The sequence below is a fragment of the Cucurbita pepo genome, chromosome 12 (genome assembly GCF_057944985.1).
Source record: "Cucurbita pepo subsp. pepo isolate OVF chromosome 12, ASM5794498v1, whole genome shotgun sequence".
Classification (NCBI taxonomy): Eukaryota; Viridiplantae; Streptophyta; class Magnoliopsida; order Cucurbitales; family Cucurbitaceae; genus Cucurbita; species Cucurbita pepo.
The window spans coordinates 6,318,921-6,342,715 of NC_141809.1; the positions used below are offsets into that span (position 1 = coordinate 6,318,921).

Genomic DNA, 23,795 nt, shown 5'->3' on the forward strand with positions numbered 1-23,795 from the left:
TCTACTTAATTTAAGGTCACTACTATATACGTGCCATAAACATTGAATGTGGAAGACTTCATTTAAATTTCATAAAACATAACCTTTAACTTAAAACACAGCCATGGACTTATGTGTTTCGAAAACATCTTTAAAACGACACAACAAAAGACCCGAAATAAAATAAATAAGCGTTTAAGTTTAAAACATCCTATTCTAGCCTAAGTCTAAGAAAATAAATACCACTATCCTATGCATGTGCCATGATCTCGAGTTGCGATGCCGTCGTCAGCCGTACAGGAATGTCTTGCCTTAACTTGAAAAATGTAGTAGCACATGACTTGAGTATTTAAAGAAATACTTAGTAAGTGACCCCACTATTGGGGTTAAATGCAACAATCACATGCAATGAAATGATGGAACCTATCTTTCGTTTCATTCCGTTTTCCCTACGGGGCACGTGTTAACATCAAAATATAACCATGCCGATAGTAAGGTCACTTACCTGGCTAGCTTAAGTCGTTGTCACGAATATATCTTTAATGAAAGTTCGATTCCGTCCTTTGAAATCCAAGTCAACCTATGTGAGCCCATGACATTAGTTTCAAGTTTGAACTCTATCAAATTATTTCTCTAATTTACCTTGTTAAAATTCTGATATTTCAGACAAAATTTAATGGAGTTCCATGCCCTCTATATCTCCGGTTTTATTTTTAAATTTTGTTCAACAAATCTTCCCTCAATCTATTCTCCTCCCTCTTTGTAATTATTTCCATTCTGTAAATAGATAGTTCTGTACACATTTTCAATTCTGTAAATAAGATATTACTCTAACTCTATATTTATTTTCATTCTGTGTAAATAGATATTATTGGCCAATTTTAATTTGGCTATTATCTTACACATGTATGAATCTCCCAACTAAATTTTATTTATCCTAACCTTATTTCCTATAACTTCCAATGCTAACAAAAATCTAATTAATTGTATATGAGATGTGATTATTACAGGATCGGCTCAAATATGAATAAGATTTGATCCTAAATTAATTTCTTATAAGAATAACTATAAAGGAAAAAGGAATCTGAATTTTACCGTAATAATAGACAAAAATCTCTCGAGGTAAATCTGTATCATATCCTTATGTTCAAATACCATTTTACTTTTTCTCAAATCTGACATTTTTTCTGTTAATTTTCTGGACGAACTGTGATATGCTCGGGTTGAGGGAAGAAGATGTCGTTCCTATGAGAGGTGAGTGGGGAGAGGTGGTAAATTTTATTTTTATTTTTATTTTTATTTTTATGTACTTCTTTTTAGTTATTTATTTATGAATTATTATTATTATTATTATTATTTTGACGTATCTATTTTTTTATAATTATTTTTATTTGCTTATTTATTATTATTATTATTATTATTATTATTATTATTATTATTATTATTATTATTATTATTATTATTATTATTATTATTATTATTATTATTTTGGCTATTACATCGTATACCTCTAAAGAAACTTTCGTCCTCGAAAGTGTTTTAATCTTGGAATAACTCGGGTCCTCATTCTAAGAGTTTTTTGTTAAGTCTTCAAGTACCACTAACTAAAAATTTTTAACAAGTATACCCTAATCCATATGAGTCATAAACATTTATTTCCATGCATCAAACTTTCGTAATTCTATCACTTGGTATTCATAGAAACTTTGGTTTCTTATAAAGTGTCTTGATGGATAGTTACATATTTTAAATCTTGATTCATACTCCAAAATTGTTTTAATTCCCTCAAATCTTTCATACTTACCCTTAATATCATAAATAAGTTTCATGAATTTCCTATAGTATTTTGAGTCTTCTAGGATCTTGAAAACGTCATAAGAATTTTCATAAAGGTCTTTTGATCATTTACTACATCAAATCTTAGTTTAATTCTTCAACCTATTCCAATGGCCTTGTAACTTTGTGTAATCCCTTTACACCATGACACAAGGATCCTCATCAAATTTCATGTCATTTAGAGATCACTTTGGTCATAAACTACTGGTACATAGTTATAGGGGCATTTTAATCATTTTACACCTATACTTGGTTTAGCCCATTATCATAACATAATGGTCACCAAATTTCGTACATAACATTATCATGCCATATTAAGCCTTCTTCTAAAATTTCATGGGCAACATAATTCATCTAACTCAGGTGCTTCATTGAAACAAATGTTCATGTGTACAGTAAGGTTGGCAAACTTACTCAATCTGAATTGTTTCTCACCAATTTTTCTTCTTTTTTCAATCTACTAGATCTAGGAACGACTTCCTGTATTTCATTTGTCAAGCTAGAGTTTGAGCTTTTGGTAACTTTCAAAGGAAACATTGTCAAATAGGCTTTTCTCTTGGTATACCTTATCTAGTAGAGCCCAAAACTAATGCTCCTATAACCATAACGGAAAGACATCACAACCCTTTCAACGCCTTTGTAATATCAAGAATGGGCTTAACAAAATTCTCTTCTAAAAAATTGGTATTATATAAGCATGGTGGATATCCTCCGATGCCATAAAACTTGGGATACTTGAAAATCAAACTTAAAATGATAGTTTAAAGTTTAACTATAGTAATACCTTTTAACCAGGTTGATATTGCTTTAGGAAAAATTGATTGGTAATTTTCTACAACAATTTGTTTATGTTGAGCTTCCTGAGTACATTCGTATACCCTAAGGAGGATTACCACAAAACTTCTAGTTGATTTAGAGACAATGTCCCACTCTAATCCTCGTGTATCCCCCACCCAAGTTCATCTTAAATCATGGTTTCTTAAATTTAAGGTGTCTTGACAATCTCATATCTCATACTGTAGTCCCTCTCCATATACCTCTAAAATTTTGACCATGATCGTAATGCCTCGTCCAAACTGTGGCTCGATACTTTTAAATCACCTCACAACTTCCCTAATAGGTTGTCTTATTATTTATTTATTTTTAATTTTCAGCTCGTATTAAGGCAGGAAAGTTTTCTACATCTCAGTACTTACAAAGCTCAGCTTCCATTAAAGGCACTTATGTCATTCACCAATGAATTTAAGTATACATGTTTTAAACTTTTATGGTCTTAACTCAATTTTTTTTTACTGATACTTTTAATTTCATCTTTACATACTTCAAAGTTATAAAATTTTCTTTCAGACACTACCACTTTTAATATCTATAGTATACTATAAGATATTGACATCTATTAAGCTTCTTATGTTATTTTATTTCATCTGACACTCCTTACTCTTCCGAATACATTAGTACATTTATTCCCATCTCTATGGTCATAAGACTATGTAGTTTATCTATGTTCGAGATGTATAACTGAAGCATATGACATTTCTTAGCAAAATCATCTTCACGCATACACTAACATTTAGTAGCTTACTAAAACTATAGCTACTCATTCACAATAACAACCTCAGTAAATCAAAACATCATCAATACAAACATTTACATTCACATTTCATGGAAGGTAAAACATAACATATTCTACATTCTAATAAATATAGAATTAAGCCAACAATAATACAGTAAATTAGAATACAATAAATATAGAATTAAGCCAACAATGGTGTAAAAGTCCAATTACGAGTTATATTTTATAATGACCAAGAAATAACAACATACACAATCAACGACATTGCATTTTTTTATCTTAAGCAAAACATACTTGACGGAGACGAGGCATCAACGGTGGGACCATGGAACATGCCAAGCCTACATCGTAGGCTAGTCTACAAAATCTGTAACCTGGCTCTAATACCAACTGTAACGACCCAAAATTTTCTACTTAATTTAAGGTCGTACTGTATACATACCATAAACACTGAATGCGGAAGACTTCATTTAAATTTCATAAAACATAACCTTTAACTTAAAACACAGCCATGGACTTACGTGTTTCAAAAACATCTTTAAAACGACACAACAAAAGACCCGAAATAAAATAAATAAGCGTTTAAGTTTAAAACATCCTATTCTAGCCTAAGTCTAAGAAAATAAATACCACTATCCTATGCATGTGCAATGATCTCGAGTTGCGATGCCGTCGTCAGCCGTACAGGAATGTCTTGCCTTAACTTGAAAAATGTAGTAGCACATGGCTTGAGTATTTAAAGAAATACTCAGTAAGTGACCCCACTATTGGGGTTAAATGCAACAATCACATTGAATGAAATGATGGGACCTATCTTTCGTTTCGTTCCGTTTTCCCTACGATGCTATCCTAACGGGTAATTGTGGACGTGTACCATATACTCTACACACATCCCATACGTGTGAGTATGGGCTCACCAGCTAGTTCGCACACCGCTGGGCCACTTTTCTTATCGGGTGGGCATACTCTGGGAGCCCCTTATGCCGGGACTTGTTAAAACTAGTAACCGTCATGGCAGCGCTATGCAAAGCATAACGATCGTTGTCCTGCCATTGGATGTACGCGTCCGTACCCTTGTGATGGGATAGGGGTATCCCCCAAGATGCATGAACACACATAATGCATGAGGCCCCCACTACTTCTACATTTATCATTAGTGAACATAACCCCCCTGTCACGTTCCATGCTTCATGTCCTTCTCATTTTCAATTTACATTTCATACATATTCCTATCGGGGTTATGATTCCAAACAGTTTACCGTATTTCATGTCATACAATTCATATTGTTTACATTCAAACATTCCATACAATCATGCCCTAACCGTTCAAGAAAAACATATCGTTACATGCATTACACATCACATTAGACTAAACAGCATACACTTCATAGTCATATCGTTCTCTAACTAACCATAGCTTTAATGTTCTTATACCTATCACAGACATATCATACGGAATTGGAAATATAGGAATATTTCTTCACTCACATGTATCATAGGAAAATTTATAGAACGTCACCCAACATAGAATTACTCCAAACAAAGTACGTTAACAATGGAGTTACTATGACGAAACCACTAAAAAGGAAGATGCACATTGTTGGTATAGGCTGTAACTTTTATTTCCTTTAAGACTTTCTCTTTTTTTCTTCAATAATTTGTGAGAGAAAAAACAAATTGATAGAAAAAAAAATAACAATAAAGATATTTCACCTCTAGAGCGGCTAAAGAACGTCGACCAAATGTTCTGATACCAAATGATAAGTGCCAACAATGCTAGATTTTGCAAAGCTAGAGGTCCTTCTAGAATCCTTGCAAAACGTTTACAGAGAAAGCTAACTTAACGGATTGAATCCAACCAAGAGCTGGTTAGAAGATGAATGACTCTTAGATTGAACTTGAAATCTATGATGGTCACTCTTAGATACTAAGACAATTCACTCCAGAATTAACTTCATCAAAACTAATTCAATGAATCGGTTTAAACATCAAACCTAAAGCAAGGTTTGAAAAATAATAACACCAAAAAAGTATCAAGAAAACACAAAGGTTTTGTTTGTATTCAACAATTCATTTTCAAACAAGAATATTACATGCGTTCAAATAGGCCCAAAAGATAACCCTAACATAATAAAATTCAACCACCCACTACAAATCCTATTAAATACAAAGTGAAGAAAATAAGGCATTCATACAAACTACTAATAAATGCTTTTAAATACAAATTGAAGTAAATAAGGCATTCATAAATTGTCTTAATTGATAATTCAACTACCAATGGCAAGTCTTCTAATCACTTTCCAATGTCAGCCACTCCATTATTTTCTTGATTTGATACTTGAATCTTCTTTGTATTGCTTCTTGTAATTGATCGTTCGGGTACACGGAAGTGATCAGTTGTTGAATTCATATCAAACATTAAAGATCTTTGATTTTGCTTTAATACAGCACCTATCCCTACTCCACTAGCATCACATTCAATTTCAAAAGTTGACTCAAAATTAGGTAATGCAAGCAAGGGAGCAGAACTCAATTTTTCTTTCAAAGTATTAAAAGCAAGTTCTTGATATTTTTCCCATATAAAGGATACATTCTTCTTAACAAGTTCATTCAAGGGTGAAGCAGTTGTACTAAAATTCTTAATGAACCTACGGTAGAAACTTGCAAGACCATGAAAACTTCTTACCTCACTTACATTTTTAGGTGTAGGCCAATCTTTTATAGCCTTCACTTTCTCCTCATCAACCTAAACACCATTAGATGAAACTACAAACCCAAGAATGTTAACTTTGTCCATGCAAAAGCTACATTTCTTTAAATTTACATTTAAACATTTGTTTCTTAAAGTAGTCAAAACGTTGCGTACATGGGTAATATGATCATCTAAAGATTTAGAGTAAACAAGGATGTCATCAAAATAAACAACCACAAACTTACCAAAGTATTCTCGTAAGACATGATTCATTAGTCTCATGAATGTACTAGGTGCATTAGTTAATCCAAAAGGCATAACCAACCATTCATAAAGACCATACTTGGTTTTAAAAGCTGTTTTCCACTCATCCTCAATAGGCATGCGAATTTGATGATAACCCGATTTTAAATCAATCTTAGTAAAAAGACTACATCTATGCAATTCATCAAGCATATCATCTAATCTAGGAATTGGATGCCTATACTTTATAGTTATCTTGTTTATAGCCATACAATCAACACACATATTCCAAGAACCATCTTTCTTAGGTACAAGAATAACTGGAACAGAACAAGGACTCAAACTTTTACGTACATACCCTTTAGCAAGGAGTTTACTTACTTGCTTCTGTATGTCTTCAGCCTCCTTTGGATTAGACCTATATGCCTGGTCGGTTTGGAATGGGCGCACTAGGGATGAAGTCAATCTAGTGTTCAATTCCTCTGAGTGGTGGCAAACTACTAGGCATCTCCTCAAAAAATAAATCTTCAAACTCTTGCAAAAGCACAACAAAATCACTAGGCAAAGAAGGGTTAAGCATGTTAGTAAAGTAACAAGACCCCTTGCACATAAGTACAAGAATAGTTCGGTTAGAGAGCAAAACATTCCTAGCCTCACTTGATCTAACAGACAAGCTTACTGATTTGGCTTTTCTCTCTTTTTTTTTTTCTCTAGGCTGAGTGCTACTCTCTTGCTTTTCACTCAAGCTCTTTTTATCACTTGATTCTTTTTCAATCTCTGCTTTTGCATCAGCCTCTTGCCTTTTCTTTTCAAGTTTGCAATGATCAATAAATACATCTTTTGGAGACAATGGAACAAGAGTGGTTTTTCTACCATAGTGAGTAAAAGAGTATCGATTTGCATACCCATCATACATTACCCGACGATCAAATTGCCAAGGCCTCCCAAGTAGTAAATCTCCAACATGCATGGATACAACATCACATAAAATCATCAACATATTTTCCATTAGTAAAAGAAACAAGAGCTTGTTGAGTTACCCGTACTTCCCCACGATCATTCAACCATTGAAGCTTGTAGGGTCGTGGATGTGGTTGTGTCTTTAAATTAAAGTCTTTTGACTAGAATGGAACTCTCAACATTGGTGCAATTACCGCTATCAATGACAACACTACAAGGTACAGATTGAACAAGACACCGAGTTTGAAATAAGTTCAACCGTTGGTCTAGGCCGTCCTCCTTAATGTGGGTGTTTAGAGCTCGTCGAGTAACCAAGATATATGTGTATGGTCCTCTTCACTAAACTCCTCACTCTCATAAGTTTTCTCATTTATGTTGTCATGTGCTTCGTCATCCGTAACAATTTTGCCCTCCTTGATGGTCATAATTCTTGCATTTGGGCAATCTCTACTATAGTGTCCTACCCCTTGACATCTCCAACACTTTAAATCTCTATTTCGAACATTAGACTTTTCTACTTTTTCTTTCCCTGTTCCAGAACTCTCACCTTTCTCAAATTTAGCTTGAGGCTTCTCATTAATCTCTTGATTTCTATGCTTATAATCAATGTTCTTACTAATCCTTTTTCCATGTAGAATAAGAATTGAAAAAGTTTTAGAAGAATACCGTTGAGACCTTCGTTGGATTTGCCTCTCAATCTTAATTGCAAAGGTGCAACAACTACTTGATATTAGAATAAGGCTGTAAATCAGTCTTGTCCGCAATCTCTGTGTTTAACCCATTAAGAAACCACGCCATGAGAGCCTCCATGTCCTCATCGAGATCAAGTCGATCCATCAATGTATCCATCTCCTTGTAATAAGCCTCAGCAGATTTGCGTCCTTGTTTCAATGCTTGAAGCTTTTGTGCCATGTCCCGTTGAAAATATTGTGGAACAAAACGCTTCCTCTTTGACTCTTTGAACTCGTACCATGAATGAATTGGTGCTTCAAGGTTTCTTCTCCTACTTGACATCAATTTATCTCACCAAATTTGAGCATATTGTTTGAATTGAGCAATGCATAACAGTACCTTCTTTTCATCACTAAAATTATGACAGTTGAACACTGACTTCACCATTTTCTCCCACTCAAGGTACTCCTCTGGATCGGTTTTGCCATAAAACTTGGAAACTTTTAATTTGATGTTCCCTACGTTACGATCAATTCTATCATCATATGGAACGCGTTGTTGTAAATTATGAGACCTTCTTCCATGGTCTCTCCCTCGCATCAAGCCACGACCAACTACATGTGGATTATCCTCGTCATGATCAGAATTGTTGCCCTCATTTTTATCGATTAAGGGCGTAGGTAGTGCAATCCTCTATCGAGCTTGGTTTTGAATCTCCAATCTTCCTATTCGATCGGTCAACTCTTCTATTCCTCAAATTAGTCTTTCCATGGTTCGTTGTTGTTCTACTCTCAATCGTGCATAAGTAATGATATGAACCAAGAGACATCAATCATACAATATACTTCAATGAAGATGTGAAGAAAATATTGTTGAAATTATCAAAACATACTTCAATTCATGCCACCTTAAAGAAGAATGAAGTTTCATGTTATCAACTTTGGGTAGATTACAATTTAGAGTTATTGTATTTCATTAATGTATTTTAAGAATTTTTATTTACTTTAGGTTACAATTACATAATGGTTAATTATGACCATTAAGTATGAATGTTACAACTCTTGGAATGCCTTTAATAGTTTCATTTTGTGGCTATATAAAGCCATGTATGTTGTATTTGTAAGTAAACTTGGAAAATGTAGTAAAAAATAGCATTTGTGCTGTCTTTAGCCAATGACTAAGTTTCTTTGCAATTCTATGTAGTTTAGGCTACATGTAGAATCATTCAAGCTCGACATGATCAATCTTGCTTGTGTTGTGATTCGAATCTCAAACAAGTGTTCTTGCGTTGAGATATTCGATTAGAAAGAATCATTCAAGCTAGACATGATCGATCTTGCATGTGGAGTGATTCGAATCTCAAACAATATTCTTGCCTTGAGATATTTGATCAACAAGGTAATCCGAATCTTACTCCCCTTGTAGTGATTCCTTATCATATCATTTGGTATGAGAGCTTTAGGCTCAAGATCGGATATATGTTTCCTTTATGTTTCTTCACAATTTGATTTTTATCTTTTTAGTTAATAATCGAACCCAGAGTTCAAAATTTAATCATTGCTCTATTTAAAAATTTGAGAGGTGAGAATGAGAGCTTCATTTGTGTAAATGAGTGTACAAAGAGTGGCCTAAAAATTCCTTGAGTGTATACTCGTGAGAGAGTGTTGTTAGGTCTTTTGTATTTTCATAATTTATTTTTTGCAACAAAGTTTCACAAATAGATTCGAGGATGAATCCTCTTGAAGAAGTGGAGAATGATATGAACCAAGAGACATCAATTATACAATATACTTCAATGAAGATGTCAAGAAAATATTGTTGAAATTATTAAAACATATTTCAATTCATGCCACATTAAAGAAGAATGAAGTTTCATGTTATAAACTTTGGGTAGATTACAATTTAGAGTTGTTGTATTTCATTAATGTATTTTAAGACTTTTTATTTACTTTAGGTTACAATTACATAATGGTTAATTATGACCATTAAGTATGAATGTTACAACTCTTGAAATGTCTTTAATAGTTTCATTTTGAGGCTATATAAAGCTATGTAGGTTGTATTTGTAAGTAGACTTGGAAAATGTAATAAAAAAAAGCTTTTGTGCTTTCTTTAGCCGATGGCTACGTTTCTTTTCAATTCTATGTAGTTTAGGTTGCATGTAGAATCATTCAAGCTCGACATGATTAATCATGCTTGTGGAGTGGTTCGTGTTCTACTCTCAGTTTATGCGTTTGTATTCAATTCGCAACCAAAGAATTGAAGCTCAATGATATGCAATTTGAAGACCTCAAACAAGAGGACCTCAAGAATTAAGTGTTAATAAGAACAAAACTAATATGTTGGGATTGTTAGCATGCGGGACTAAATTCTATCCTTAAAACGCAAGAATACTGAATAACATATAATAATTTATGATATATGTGTTGGGTTTTATGTGCTAAAACTCATAGTTTGTAAACAAAAACATATTCTATTTTCAATAAAGTTATTATTGTTGTTTATTCAATAAAGATTGTTATTGAATAAAGTGAACTTTAGAATCGTTATTCTAAATCCAATAAACTAATAACACTCTGGCTATAGTATAATTACTTGAACTATATGTAGAGACATAAGAGTGGATCAAGTTCAAGTATATATAGTCAAAATGATCTATAGTATAAGGATAAGGCTGAGTACCTTATTCTGGGGACATTATGGATGCGGCCCAGTTTTGTATGTGATATAAACAATGTGATCACTAAATTGTACATGTGGAGACATGTGAGTGGGGGTGTCCTATGCAATGAGTATTGCATAAGATCGGACGATGAAGAAAACCACTCTCACTTTATAAAGTCGTTTACTGTTGAGACTGATTTTCTTTTCATTTGATAACCTAGGTAACTCGGTTTTAATCCTGAGCTAACCATGAACTCCTGTTTATTCGAAATTATCCTTAGATTTATATGGGTGAGAGTGGCTCTAGTTCGCCGACTCAATAGGCCTCCCATTTCAGGGGTAAGACTGGGTGAATGGCTAGGGACGTGGGGTGCAAGACGAAATTCACTCCTACCCACCTTTAGGGATAGAAGAGAGGTAGTTCCCTTAAGCACTGACTCTAGGTCTTGAACAAGGGGCCCCACCCTCTCATTAGCCTGCGAGGGATTCGGTTTACTGGTTGGGCCACAAACCAATTGTTCATTAGAGGATCAGTGAGACATAAGGAACAAAAAGTAACTTTAGGGGTAAAACGGTAAATTGATCTAGCTCTAGTTACGAACAACCTGTGAAGGATCGACTTACTAATCATGGTTATATCAAATAGACAGAAATATATCTATAGTGATAAGATAAGGAATCAACTACAAGGGGAATAAGATTCGGATTAACTTGTTAATCGAATATCTCAAGGCAAGAACATTGTTTGAGATTCGAATCACTCCACAAGCAAGATCGATCATGTCTAGCTTGAATGATTCTTGTTGATCAAATATCTAAAGGCAAGAACACTTGCTTGAGATTCGAATTACTCCACAAGCAAGATTGATCATGTCGAGCTTGAATGATTCTACATGCAACCTAAACTACATAGAATTGCAAAGAAACTTAGCCATTGGCTAAAGAAAAAGCACAAATGCTCCTTTTACTATATTTTTCAAGTCTGCTTACAAATACAACATACAAGGCTTTTATATAGCCTAAAAAATGAAACTATTAAAGGCTTTCCAAGAGTTGTAACATTCATACTTTATGGCCATAATTAGCCATGATGTAAATGTAACCGAAATTAAATAAAAAGTCTTAAAATACAATAACTCTAAATTACTCTAAATTGTAACTGAACCAAAATTTACAATAATCAAACTTTATTCTTCTTAAATGTAGCATGAATTGAAACATCTTTTGATAATTTTGACAACCTTTTCTTCACATCTTCATTGAAGTATATTGTATGATTGATGTCTCTTGGTTCATATCATATAGTGAGGGGACTGCAACTACAAGGCTATAGTGGTGTGTCCTAGTAGTTAACGAATGTTGGTTAACAAGGTTAATGAGTTTAACCGGTTAATCTTGGATCGTTGGAGCCCATGATCTATAGGTCCATTAGGTCCCTCTGCTAGCTCATATCGGACAAAACCATAGAACAGTGTGACGAGTGAGTTCGAAGTGTTCGAATTCAAATTAGGGAATATGCGCTACATATATACGATATATTTAACCGCATTTTTGTTTTATTTACAAATTAAACAAAAAGAGAGAATCTGAGATATTTAAATAAGTTAATCAATTGTGTCGGAATTGATTGGGATTGGCATTTGAATTAATATTAAATATTAATTAAATAGTTTAATTAATCATTTAATGTTACTTTAATTTGAAATTCATTATTCAAATTAATTGTTGAATTAAAATGAAGAAAGTCAAAATGTTGTCTTCATTTAATGGAAAAATCCATGTTAGTGGAATTTTGAGGTGTCAAAATTTGGTTTAACCAAACTTGCATGCTTGCCAAATAAACCCCACAAGTTTGAGTGGAATTTTGAGTGTCAAAATTTGGCTAACTCAAACATGCATGCTTGCCACATAATCCCAAACATTTGAGTGGAATTGTAAGTGTCAAAATTTGGTGATCTCAAATTTGCATGAACATGCAAACATGACTCTTTAAATAGAGTGATCATGGTACATGGAAGGTCTTCTTCTACTTCGTGAAAAACCTTGAGAAAAACCTCTCACAAACACTCTCTTCACATATACAAAATCCCTCCCAAGTTTAGTCACTCACGGGATTCCACAATCCCGTTCTAAGGCCGGAGGATAGTGGAGAAGACACTAGTGGTGGTTCGAAACCAGTTCGTGAGGAAAAAGGAGTTTGAACTACAAAAGGTTAGTATCTAAACTCATTAAGTTTTAATACTTATGAACATGCTAGTTATTTACTATAATTGATGTTCTAAAAGTGCTTGAGATCCAAATTGCTTCCGCATGTGTTATATTTAACCCCATCAATATGTATGTTTTTTTTTTAATCCTTTGACACTTTGCTTTATTTACTTATTTGTCTTTCGAACAACATACAAACTTGAATTCGTATTAATAGTCATAAAAAAATAATTAAATTTGTACTAGGTATTCCTTTAAAATCAAATCTGGTAACAATGCATTCAATTTATTTAAAAAGAATAAAAAAATTCATGACTAGTCTATCTAGTTTGTAAAAGAAAATGACATAAAAGTTAAAGGAAATTTCATAGTGAATGATAGAAAAGATAAAAGGAAGACTATCCCCTCGTTGTCACAAATGTGTAACGACTCATGTTTAAGATTCAAATCAAGATTCGAAATCTTGATTCGACACCTGATGGCTCTAGCATTCTCCTGCTACATAGTCACGTTACATACTTCTCGCTTCTAAAAGTAAAACTATTCCTACAAACCAACACGAGTCATTCCAGCATGTTTTTTCCTCACTCACATGTATCATAGGAAAATTTCTAGAACGTCACCCAACATAGAATTACTCCAAACAAAGTACGCTAACAATTGAGTTCCTATGACGAAGCCACTAAAAAGGAAGATACACATTGTTGGTATAGACTGTAACTTTTATTTTCTTTAAGACTTTCTTGATCATCCTATCTTCAGGATCACTCTCCTTTGATGTAGTCTCAGTTCATTCATGTACTCCTCGTTTACTCAGGTGTCACATACCAACAAGCTTCCTCCTTGGTTTGTTCTTGAATCACATCTGACTGTGGGAGGTATCACTCTAATCCCAATTGTAATGACCCTAATGTTTTATTAAAACCAAGGTCGCCACTACATGCATAATGTAACTATTCGCTCAACTATCACATACTTCAAATTCCTCTGAATTTCTAATAAGATAAGGAATCAACTACAAGGGGAATAAGATTCGGATTACCTTCTTGATCGAATATCTCAAGGCAAGAAGATTGTTTGAGATTCGAATCACTCCACAAGCAAGATCGATCATGTCTAGCTTGAATGATTCTTGTTGATCAAATATCTCAAGGCAAGAACACTTGTTTGAGATTCGAATCACTCCACAAGCAAGATTGATCATGTCGAGCTTGAATGATTCTACATGCAACCTAAACTACGTAGAATTGCAAAGAAACTTAGCCATTGGCTAAAGAAGAGCACAAATGCTTCTTTTAATATATATTTTCTAAGTCTACTTAAAACTAGAACATACATGGCTTTATATATAGTCTCAAAATGAAACTATTAAAGGCATTCGAAGAGTTGTAACATTCATACTTAATGCTATAATTAACCATTATGTAATTGTAACCTAAAGTAAATTAAAAGTCTTAAAATACATTAATGAAATACAATAACTCTAAATTGTAATCCACCCAAATTTTATAACATGAAACTTCATTCTTCTTCAATGTGAATTGAAATGTCTTTTTATAATTTCAACAATATTTTCTTCACATCTTCATTGAAGCATATTGTATGATTGATGTCTCCTGGTTCATATCATTTTGATAATTTCAATATATTTTCTTCACATCTTCATTGAAGCATATTGTATGATTGATGTCTCTTGGTTCATATCAATTTCTCTTATCATCTTCCTGCTTTCAGCACTTAAAGATTGAGTAACTCCTCTTCCCTCACAAAATTGAGGCTCTGATACCATCTTGGACGCTTTCATTCGAGGACATGGAATTCTACTCAAAAGAATTACTGATATGAACCACGACCAAGGAATTTCCATGCTTCAAGGTACAATTACAAGGACGAGAGCCAAGAAGCTACAACAAACCTTATACAGTTATATTCAAGCTATGCTGAGCTCATAAAAGGAAATTCTAGAAGACGTTAGAGACCTCCCTTATATGTAATGCAAAGTTGAGCTTCAAGAAAGAGATGAATTAAATGCACTTTAAGTTACATTTAATGAACTCCGCTGAATTTATAAAACTAGTCCAAGGATGACTAATAAGCACATTTTATTATTATTTAATTATAGTTTAACTATTTGTTTGTCATATTTAAGCTAGTTTTAAATATAGGAGTTAAGGTTATATTGTAACCCACATAGGTTACTATATTCCACCATTAACTAGCCATTTTAGTATGGAGGTTATGGGTATTTCTCATTTAGTAGCCCATTTAATTTGGGAGTTATGGATCACATAGGTTAAGGTTGTAAAGGCTATATAAAGCCTTCTTTTCTTTGATTATATAAAGCATTTAATTCTTTAGATGATCATATTACCCATGTACGCAATGTTTTGACTACTTTAAGAAACGAATGTTTGTACGTTAATTTAAAGAAATGTAGCTTTTGCATGGAAAAAGTTAACTTTCTTGGGTTTGTAGAAGATTGGCCTACACCTAAAAATGTAAGTGAGTTAAGAAGTTTTCATGGTCTTGCAAGTTTCTACCGTAGGTTCATTAAGAATTTTAGTACAATTGCTTCACCCTTAAATGAACTTGTTAAGAAAAATGTATCCTTTATATGGGAAAAAGATGAAGAACTTGCTTTTAATACTTTGAAAGAAAAATTGAGTTCTCCTCCCTTGCTTGCATTACCTAATTTTGAATCTACTTTTGAAATTGAATGTGATGCTAGTGGAGTAGGGATAGGGGCTGTATTAATGCAAAATCAAAGACAATATTCTTTAGTGAGAAGTTGTCTGGTGCATCATTGAGGTATCTAACTTATGACAAAGAGCTTTATGCTTTGGTTCGTGCATTGCAAACCTGTCAACATTATCTTTGGCCTAAGGAGTTCATTATTCATACGGATCATGAAAGTTTAAAGCATTTGAGAGTACAAAATAAACTCAACAGACATGCTAACACTACAACAAATATTGGATTAGATAGCTTACGAAAAATGCTATCATAGACCTTTTATAGCATTTTTCGTACGTCGTGACAGCCCATGTTATTAAAAGTCTAAAACTTTTTATAGCGTTTTTGTATAGCTATAATAAATGTTATTATATAGTATCTAAATATAGCTTATATGCAATGCTATGGAAACATTTTATAGCATTTTTGTTAAAGTTATAAATATGTAAACATAACTAAAATATTATGCTATCATTCATTTTTAATAAGCTATATTTATACTATATTTTATGCTATCATTTATTTTTAATAAGCTATATTTATACTTTTAATCTTATGCTATAACAAAAATATAATTGAAATTTAATAATCTACTAACACATTACAAAATAAAGTATTCAACTCGATCTATATAAGAATATCAGACTCGTTACACTAGCACAATTTTCAAATCAGTTCTTCCCCACCCAATACACAATAAATAGAACAAAAACTCACTATCCACAGTATGTGACATCTTTGATTTTGATCAAATCAAGTACACCAATCCTAAAGGTATTCGAACCGACATCAATGTCTTCTATGTTCCACCCTTTTAGCAATGTCAATTGATAAATTGTTCGTTGTTGCTTGCCAATTAGTGCTTCCTTGCTCCAACAAAAACTTGATCGTTGGGTTGAGGATTAGGGTTGCCTTATCAATTTGGTATCAGAGCCTAAGTTGCATCTTTGTGGCCGACTCTAGGCAATGTCAATTGATAAATTGGTCGTTGTTTCTTGCCAATTAGTGCTTTCAAGGAATCCTGCAACATTATCAAAGCATATATATCAGTTGTTCGAAGAGAAGTGCAAAATAGTACCAAAAGGTTTGACATAAGGTGATTCGAAGAGAAGTGCAAAATAGCAACAAAATCTAAATATCATATAAAAGTAAAAAAGAGAATAAAACATTATTGTTCATCTTATATATGTAAGCACGTTTCATTTTTTAAAAATAGAGCATAGAAACATTAGTTCAAATACTTGCATTACAGCTTCCAATTAGAATTGAAAGGGGAGGGCATTGTCCACTCAAAGTTTACGAGGAAAGAAAGAGCATTACGCTTTTTGATTCCCTTGGATGAAAACCATAACTTTGTAATAAAACCCAATCCTTTCAAATAGCCCTTTTTGATGAAGTGTTGTCCTCATATGATAAACAAAACAGAACCACTAAAATAAAATTGATATCATGACGAGTAAGGCCAACCAAAAAAACTTATTAACCAAAGAAAATGACCATACAAACTAATGAATTCTCTTGAGAAAAAAGAAAAGTAGACTTTAAAGGGTCTACAAATATTCTTTCTCCTAGTCACTCCAAGTTAGCAAACAAAAGTCAAAGACCGAAATCAGTCTAACTGGTCTTCTAATTAGGAACAACTTCTTCTAACTGATCTTCTATCTAAGATCTCAGTTGAAGAAATCCTCAAAATCAAATAAGAAGAAGAATGTGTTGTTGAAAGCCCTAAATGCAAAATAACAGTAACAGTAACAACAGGGCCACACAAGTTCTTGTTGTTGTTGTGTGAAAGTGAGTGATCTTGCCAATCATGTATTTAATAAGTTATACACAAGGAAGGAGAAAAGGAGACCTAATATATCAAAGGAAAAAAAAAATCAAGGAAGGAGAAAAGGCCACAAAAATTTAGTCATACATAATACAATAGGTATTTTGCTCAAGGAAAATATATGCAGTCCATCAATACGTGTATAAACTTCTTCCTACTACTGATACTTGCAGAATATGTAACCCGTTAACATAAATCATTCCTATCGGTAGAATGTGCTTGAAATAACCTATGAATTAACAAATTCCTCTAAACTTAATTACTTTGTACTCTTAGGCTTATTTTTTTGTTTGTAATCTTCATGCGGTTCCTCAATTTGGGCATGTATTGATTGAACCAACACAATGAAAAATAAAGATAGTTTCTTGTATTATGTTTTTATTCCGTTGATCTAACTCACAAAACTACGTTCAACCTTTTAACACAAGACAACAACTACATCTACCTCACAGAACTCACCAATCTACATTCAAAGAAAAATTCTACAGCTAGGAAAATACACACTTAAAAGTAAAGTACATTCCTTAATGAAGGACCAAAGGACTGAACTCACAAAAGTTTATTAGTGTGTACTAAATGTAAATGAAAAACTGCATTATTTAGTAGTAGTTCGATCCTTCAAAAAGAAATTAAAAAGGAAGATACAGAGACAAATCACTTAGAATAATTCATCAATGAAATTCTTTACAAAGTGAGGCAACAAAGAAGATAATAGGGAAAAAAAAAAAAAAAAAACAACTAACCTCCATCTTGGATTGTTCAATTTGCAGTGAGGTAGGAGAATAGGGTTTTTCATAGACAAAGCATCAACAATAAACTGTATGCCTCCTCTCAATGCCACCATCTTGAGATCTGATGCAAATCAAAGAAAAATTTTGACGCACGAAAGAAAGAAGGATGGATCTTGAGGGAAAAATTTCGAAGCACGAAAGAAAGAAGGATGGATTGTTGCACGAGAGAAAGAAGGCGAGATTTGGTTTTGCCCTAGGGTCTGAGGGAATATGGGTGTCTAGAGGGAAAAGGAGAGAAAAAGAAAGGAAGGCTTTTATACGCGTGATTAGGTTTTTAGGGATAACATTAAAAAAAAAATAATAATAATAAAAAAAATAAAAAAACCTTTATTTTCTTTCTAATTTCTAGCGTCTTTTAGAAAATGCTATACAAAAAAGTTATAAAAGATGGTATTTGTTGCAGTGTAAGTGGTTAGAATTTATTGAAACAACATTCCCTTATGCCATAAAATATAAAGAAGGTAAGGAGAACATTGTTGCAGATGCTTTATCACGAAGATATGTCCTCAATACTTTGAATGGTAGGTTGTTGGGTTTTGAACACATACCGGATTTGTATCAACATGACATGTTCTTTGCTCCTTTCGTTGAATCTTGTGAAAAAGGACTCATTGTGGATAATTACTTGTTGTTAGATGGATGTTCATAAAGTTTGTGCTCATTGCATAGCATGTAAACAAGCTAAGTCTAGGCTTCAACCACATGGTTTATACTCCCCATTACCGGTTCCTAATGGCCCTTGGATTGATATATCAATGGATTTTGTTTTAGGTTTACCTAGGACTAGGAATGGTTATGATAGCATCTTTGTTGTGGTTGATCGATTTAGTACAATGGCTCATTTTATTCCTTGTCATAAAATTGATGATGCACAACATATTGCTGACTTGTTCTTTAGAGAAGTTGTACAATTGCATGGCATTTCTAAAAGCATCGTTAGTGATCGTGATGTAATATTTTAAGCCACTTTTGGCGTGTATTATGGGGTAAGTTAGGAACTAAGCTAGTATATTCAACTACTTGTCATCCTCAAACGGATGGACAACCTGAAGTTGTTAACAGAACCATGACTGCTATGCTTAGAGCTATTATTGATAAGAATCTTAAGACTCGGGAGGATTGTTTGCCATTTATAGAATTTTCATATAATAGGGGTGTTCATAGCATTACTAAATGCACACCTTTTGAAATTGTTTATGGCTTTAATCCTTTAACCCCCATTGAGTTGTTACCTATACCGTCAAAAGAGTTCGTGAATTTTGATGCAAATGCCAAGGTTGAGTTTGTTCATAAACTACACAAGCAAGTAAAAGAACAAATTGAAACAAAATTCCAAGGTTGCCACTCGAATTAATAAAGGATGTAAGATTGTCATCTTCAAGCCAGGAGATTGGGTTTGGGTGCATTTCCGAAAAGAAAGATTTCCTACTCAAAGAAAATCTAAGCTTTTACCACGAGGAGATGGACCTTTTCAAGTTCTTGAGCGCATCAACGACAATGCCTATAAACTTGATTTACCAGGTAAGTACGGTGTTAGTGCAACTTTTAATGTTGTTGATTTGAGTCCTTTTGATGTAGGTGATGGCTTGGATTCGACGAAGAATCCTTCTCAAGAGGGGGAGAATGATATGAAGCACGACCAAGGAATTTCAATGCTTTAAGGTCCAAATACAAGGACGAGAGCCAAGAAGCTACAACAAACCTTATACAGTTATATTCAAGCTATGGTGAGCTCATCAAAGGAAATTCTAGAAGACGTTGGAGACCTCCCTTATATGTTATGCAAAGTTGAGCTTCAAGAAAGAGATGAATTAAATGCACTTTAAGTTGCATTTAATGAACTCCGCTGAATTTATGAAACTAGTCCAAGGATGACTAATAAGCACATTTTATTAATTGCATTATTTAATTATAGTTTAACTATTTGTTTGTCATATTTAAGCGAGTTTTAAATATAGAAGTTAAGGTTATATTGTAACCCACATAGGTTACTATATTCCACCATTAACTAGCCATTTTAATAGGGAGGTTATGGGTATTTCTCATTACTAGCCCATTTAATTTGTGAGTTATGTATCACATAGGTTAAGGTTGTAAAGGCTATATAAAGCCTTCTTTTTCTTTGATTAGACATCAGATTTTGGAATTAAGAATAGAATTTCTATTTTAGCTTTGTCGAGAGCTAAACTTTCTTAGAAAATTCTTGTGTTTAGAACTTGCATGCCAGAGTCATTCAAGTGGTATTGCTCAAACCTCTTGTGGAGTGATTCAAATCACAAGTTTAGAAACAAGTTTTCTTTACTCTTGATCTTGATCATCAAGGTAATCCGTTCCATACTTTCCCTTGGGTTGATTTCCATATCAATTACTCAACAGTAAAGAAAAAGTTGAGAGAAGTTTGTGATTGATGGTTGAGAGAAAAAAAACCTTAACCTAGATTGAATTCTGAACCTAGGTGAAGGATTGAATGCATGTAGTGGCGACCTTGGTTTTAATAAAAAAAAATTAGGGTCGTTACAGTTTATACCAGAGCGATACCTCTTCCAGTGCTAACAGATATTGTCCACTGTAGGCTTTTCCTTTCGAATTTCTCGTCAAGGGTTTAACACACGTCTATTAGAGGAAGGTTTCTATACTCTTATAAAGAATGTTTTGTTTTCCTGTGCGGAATCTTACATTATTTATCTTGAGAGAAAAAAAAATAATTATAATAATAAATAAAATAAAATAAATTGTGAAAGTTCGGTTTATATTTACTTATTTTTCTCAAGCTCAAGTTAAATGAATGGCAAATGACTATCATTTTGTAAGAAAAAAAAAAAACTGAAACCCAATACATTTCCTACATAAATTTCTTTTTAACATTTTGAGAAAAAATGGGATTTGTGGTTTTGTAATTATAGAAATATCATATATTTGGCATATGCATGAACCAAAATCTACTATTTAGGTTCATATTAGTGAACTAATTTGATGTCTAGAAGATTATATAATGGATTGCCAAGAATGAAACTTAACCATCACACCAGTCCATTCAAATTATTTCGAACACAAATAATAACATGGTAGAGATTTGTAGTGTGAAGTTGAGTTTCATTATTGCGATGATACTGCTGGTTGTGTCTCGCTCTGGTAAAATTTCTAGCTCTTCGTTCTTTGTTTGTTTTGAATCTCTTTAAAGGTTAATATTTCAATAGAGAAGCCTTCTAAGACAAATCGCATGCTAAGAGTTCAAAAGTTTCAAACATAATGTCGAGTGTTTAAATATTATTGCAGTTGAAGTTGAAGGGATGCCGCCACTGGTACCAAAGAGAAGCCTTCTAAAACAAATCGCATGCAACTCCTCTGCTGACCGCGGGGATCGTACTTGTTCGTGTTCTTATCTCGATTTATGCATTTGTATTCAATTTGCAACTAAAGAATTCAAGCTCAATGATATGCAATTTGAAGACCTCAAACAAGAGGACCTCAAGAATTAAGTGTTAATAAGAACAAAACTAATATGTTGTGATTGTTAGCGTGCGGGACAAAATTCTATCCTTGGAATGCAAGAATACTGAATACCATACAATAATATATGATATATGTATGTTTTTTTTTATTTATTTAATCTTTTGACACACTTTGCTTTATTTGCTTATTTGTCTTTGGGACAACATATGAACTTGAATTCGTATTAATAGTCGTAAAAAAATAATTAAATTTGTACGAGGTATTCCTTTAAAATCAAATCAGGTAACAATGCATTCAATTTATTTAAAAAGAATAAAAAAATTCATGACTAGTCTATCTAGTTTGTATAAGAAAATGACATAAAAGTTAAAGGAAATTTCATAGTGAATGATAGAAAAGATAAAAGGAAGACTATCCCCTCGCTGTCACAAATGTGTAACGACTCATGTCTAAGATTCAAATCAAGATTCGAAATCTTGATTCGACACCTGATGGCTCTAACATTCTCCTACTACATAGTCACGTTACATACTCCTCTTCTAATAGTAAAACTATCCCTACAAACCAACACGAGTTGTTCCAGCATGTTTTTTCCTCACTCACATGTATCATAGGAAAATTTCTAGAACGTCACCCAACATAGAATTACTCCAAACAAAGTACGCTAACAATGGAGTTCCTATGACGAAGCCACTAAAAAGGAAGATGCACATTGTTGGTATAGACTGTAACTTTTATTTCCTTTAAGACTTTCTTGATCATCCTATCTTCAGGATCACTCTCCTTTGATGTGGTCTCAGTTCATTCATGTACTCCTCGTTTACTCAGGTGTCACATACCAACAAGCTTCCTCCTTGGTTTGTTCTTCAATCACATCTGACTGTGAGAGGTATCGCTCTGATCCTAATGGTTTATTAAAACCATGGTCGCCGCTGCATGCATAATATAACTATTTGTTGGAGAAATTCATTTAAAAGAAATGTAACTAAAATGCGTGGAGAAATTCATTTAAAAGAAACAATTCTATGGACTTAAACGTTCGTAATAAATTTTTTAAAACAATATAACGAAAAATAAATAGTATAACCTAAGAACTACGTTTAACACGAATGCATCTACCAAACCTTCAAATCCATAGATGTCACCACGACATTGTCCATCGGTGCAAAAGTGATATGAACCAAGAGACATGAATCATACAATATATTTCAATGAAGATGTGAATAAAATATTGTTGAAATTATCAAAAGATATTTCAATTGATGCCACATCGATGAAGGAATGAAGTTTCATGTTATAAATTTTGGGTGGATTACAATTTAGAGTAATTTAGAGTTATTGTATTTCATTAATGTATTTTAATACTTTTTATTTATTTTAGGTTACAATTACATAATGGTTAATTATGGTCATTAAGGATGAATGGTACAACTCTTGGCATGCCTTGAATTGTTTTATTTTGAGGCTATATAAAGCCATGTAGGTTGTATTTGTAAGTAGCTTGGAAAATGTAGTAAAAGAAGCATTTGTGCTCTTCTTTAGCCAATGGCTAAGTTTCTTTGTAATTTCATGTAGTTTAGGTTGCATGTAGAATCATTCAAGCTTGACATGATCAATCTTGCTTGTGGAGTGATTCGAATTTCAAACAAGTGTTCTTGCCTTGAGATATTTGATAAAAAATAATCATTTAAGCTAGACATGATCGATCTTGCTTGTGGAGTGATTTGAATCTCAAACAATGTTCTTGCATTGAGATATTCGATCAACAAGGTATTCCGAATCTTACTCGCCTTGTAGTGATTTCCTTATCTTATCAAAAAGTGTCTTACTTTTATCTGAAAAACAAGAATAGCACCTAGGTTGAGTATTTTAGAAAGTATAAGGTAAGGAACTTCAATATTGGGTCAAAATGCAATCATGTTTAGGAACAATCATTTCATAAAACATCATTTCATGGTGTTGGTTTCAACTCCAGTCCGGGTAATATTTGATGTGTAGTACTTCTCTATATATGGTATACATACACACCTCAATAACTGTGTTCGTGTGATCCCACTTAATGGGCACTTCAATCTTGGTGGGGTCTACTGAGATTCCATGTTTTGACATCATGTGTCTTAAAAATGAGACGTGTCGGAGCAAAAATTCACACTTGGAGAATTT

The 23,795-nt window shown here is 33.1% G+C and overlaps 1 long non-coding RNA gene across 1 annotated transcript; it reads right to left on the bottom strand.

Moving 5' to 3' along the window:
- Positions 1–16,169: 16,169 nt before the first annotated feature.
- LOC111779079 (uncharacterized) lies at positions 16,170–18,316 on the bottom strand. The gene is made up of 2 exons (XR_002812644.2): positions 18,132–18,316; positions 16,170–16,581 (listed from the first exon to the last, which is right to left on the bottom strand). It is a non-coding gene; the product is annotated as an uncharacterized LOC111779079 (long non-coding RNA).
- Positions 18,317–23,795: the final 5,479 nt, after the last annotated feature.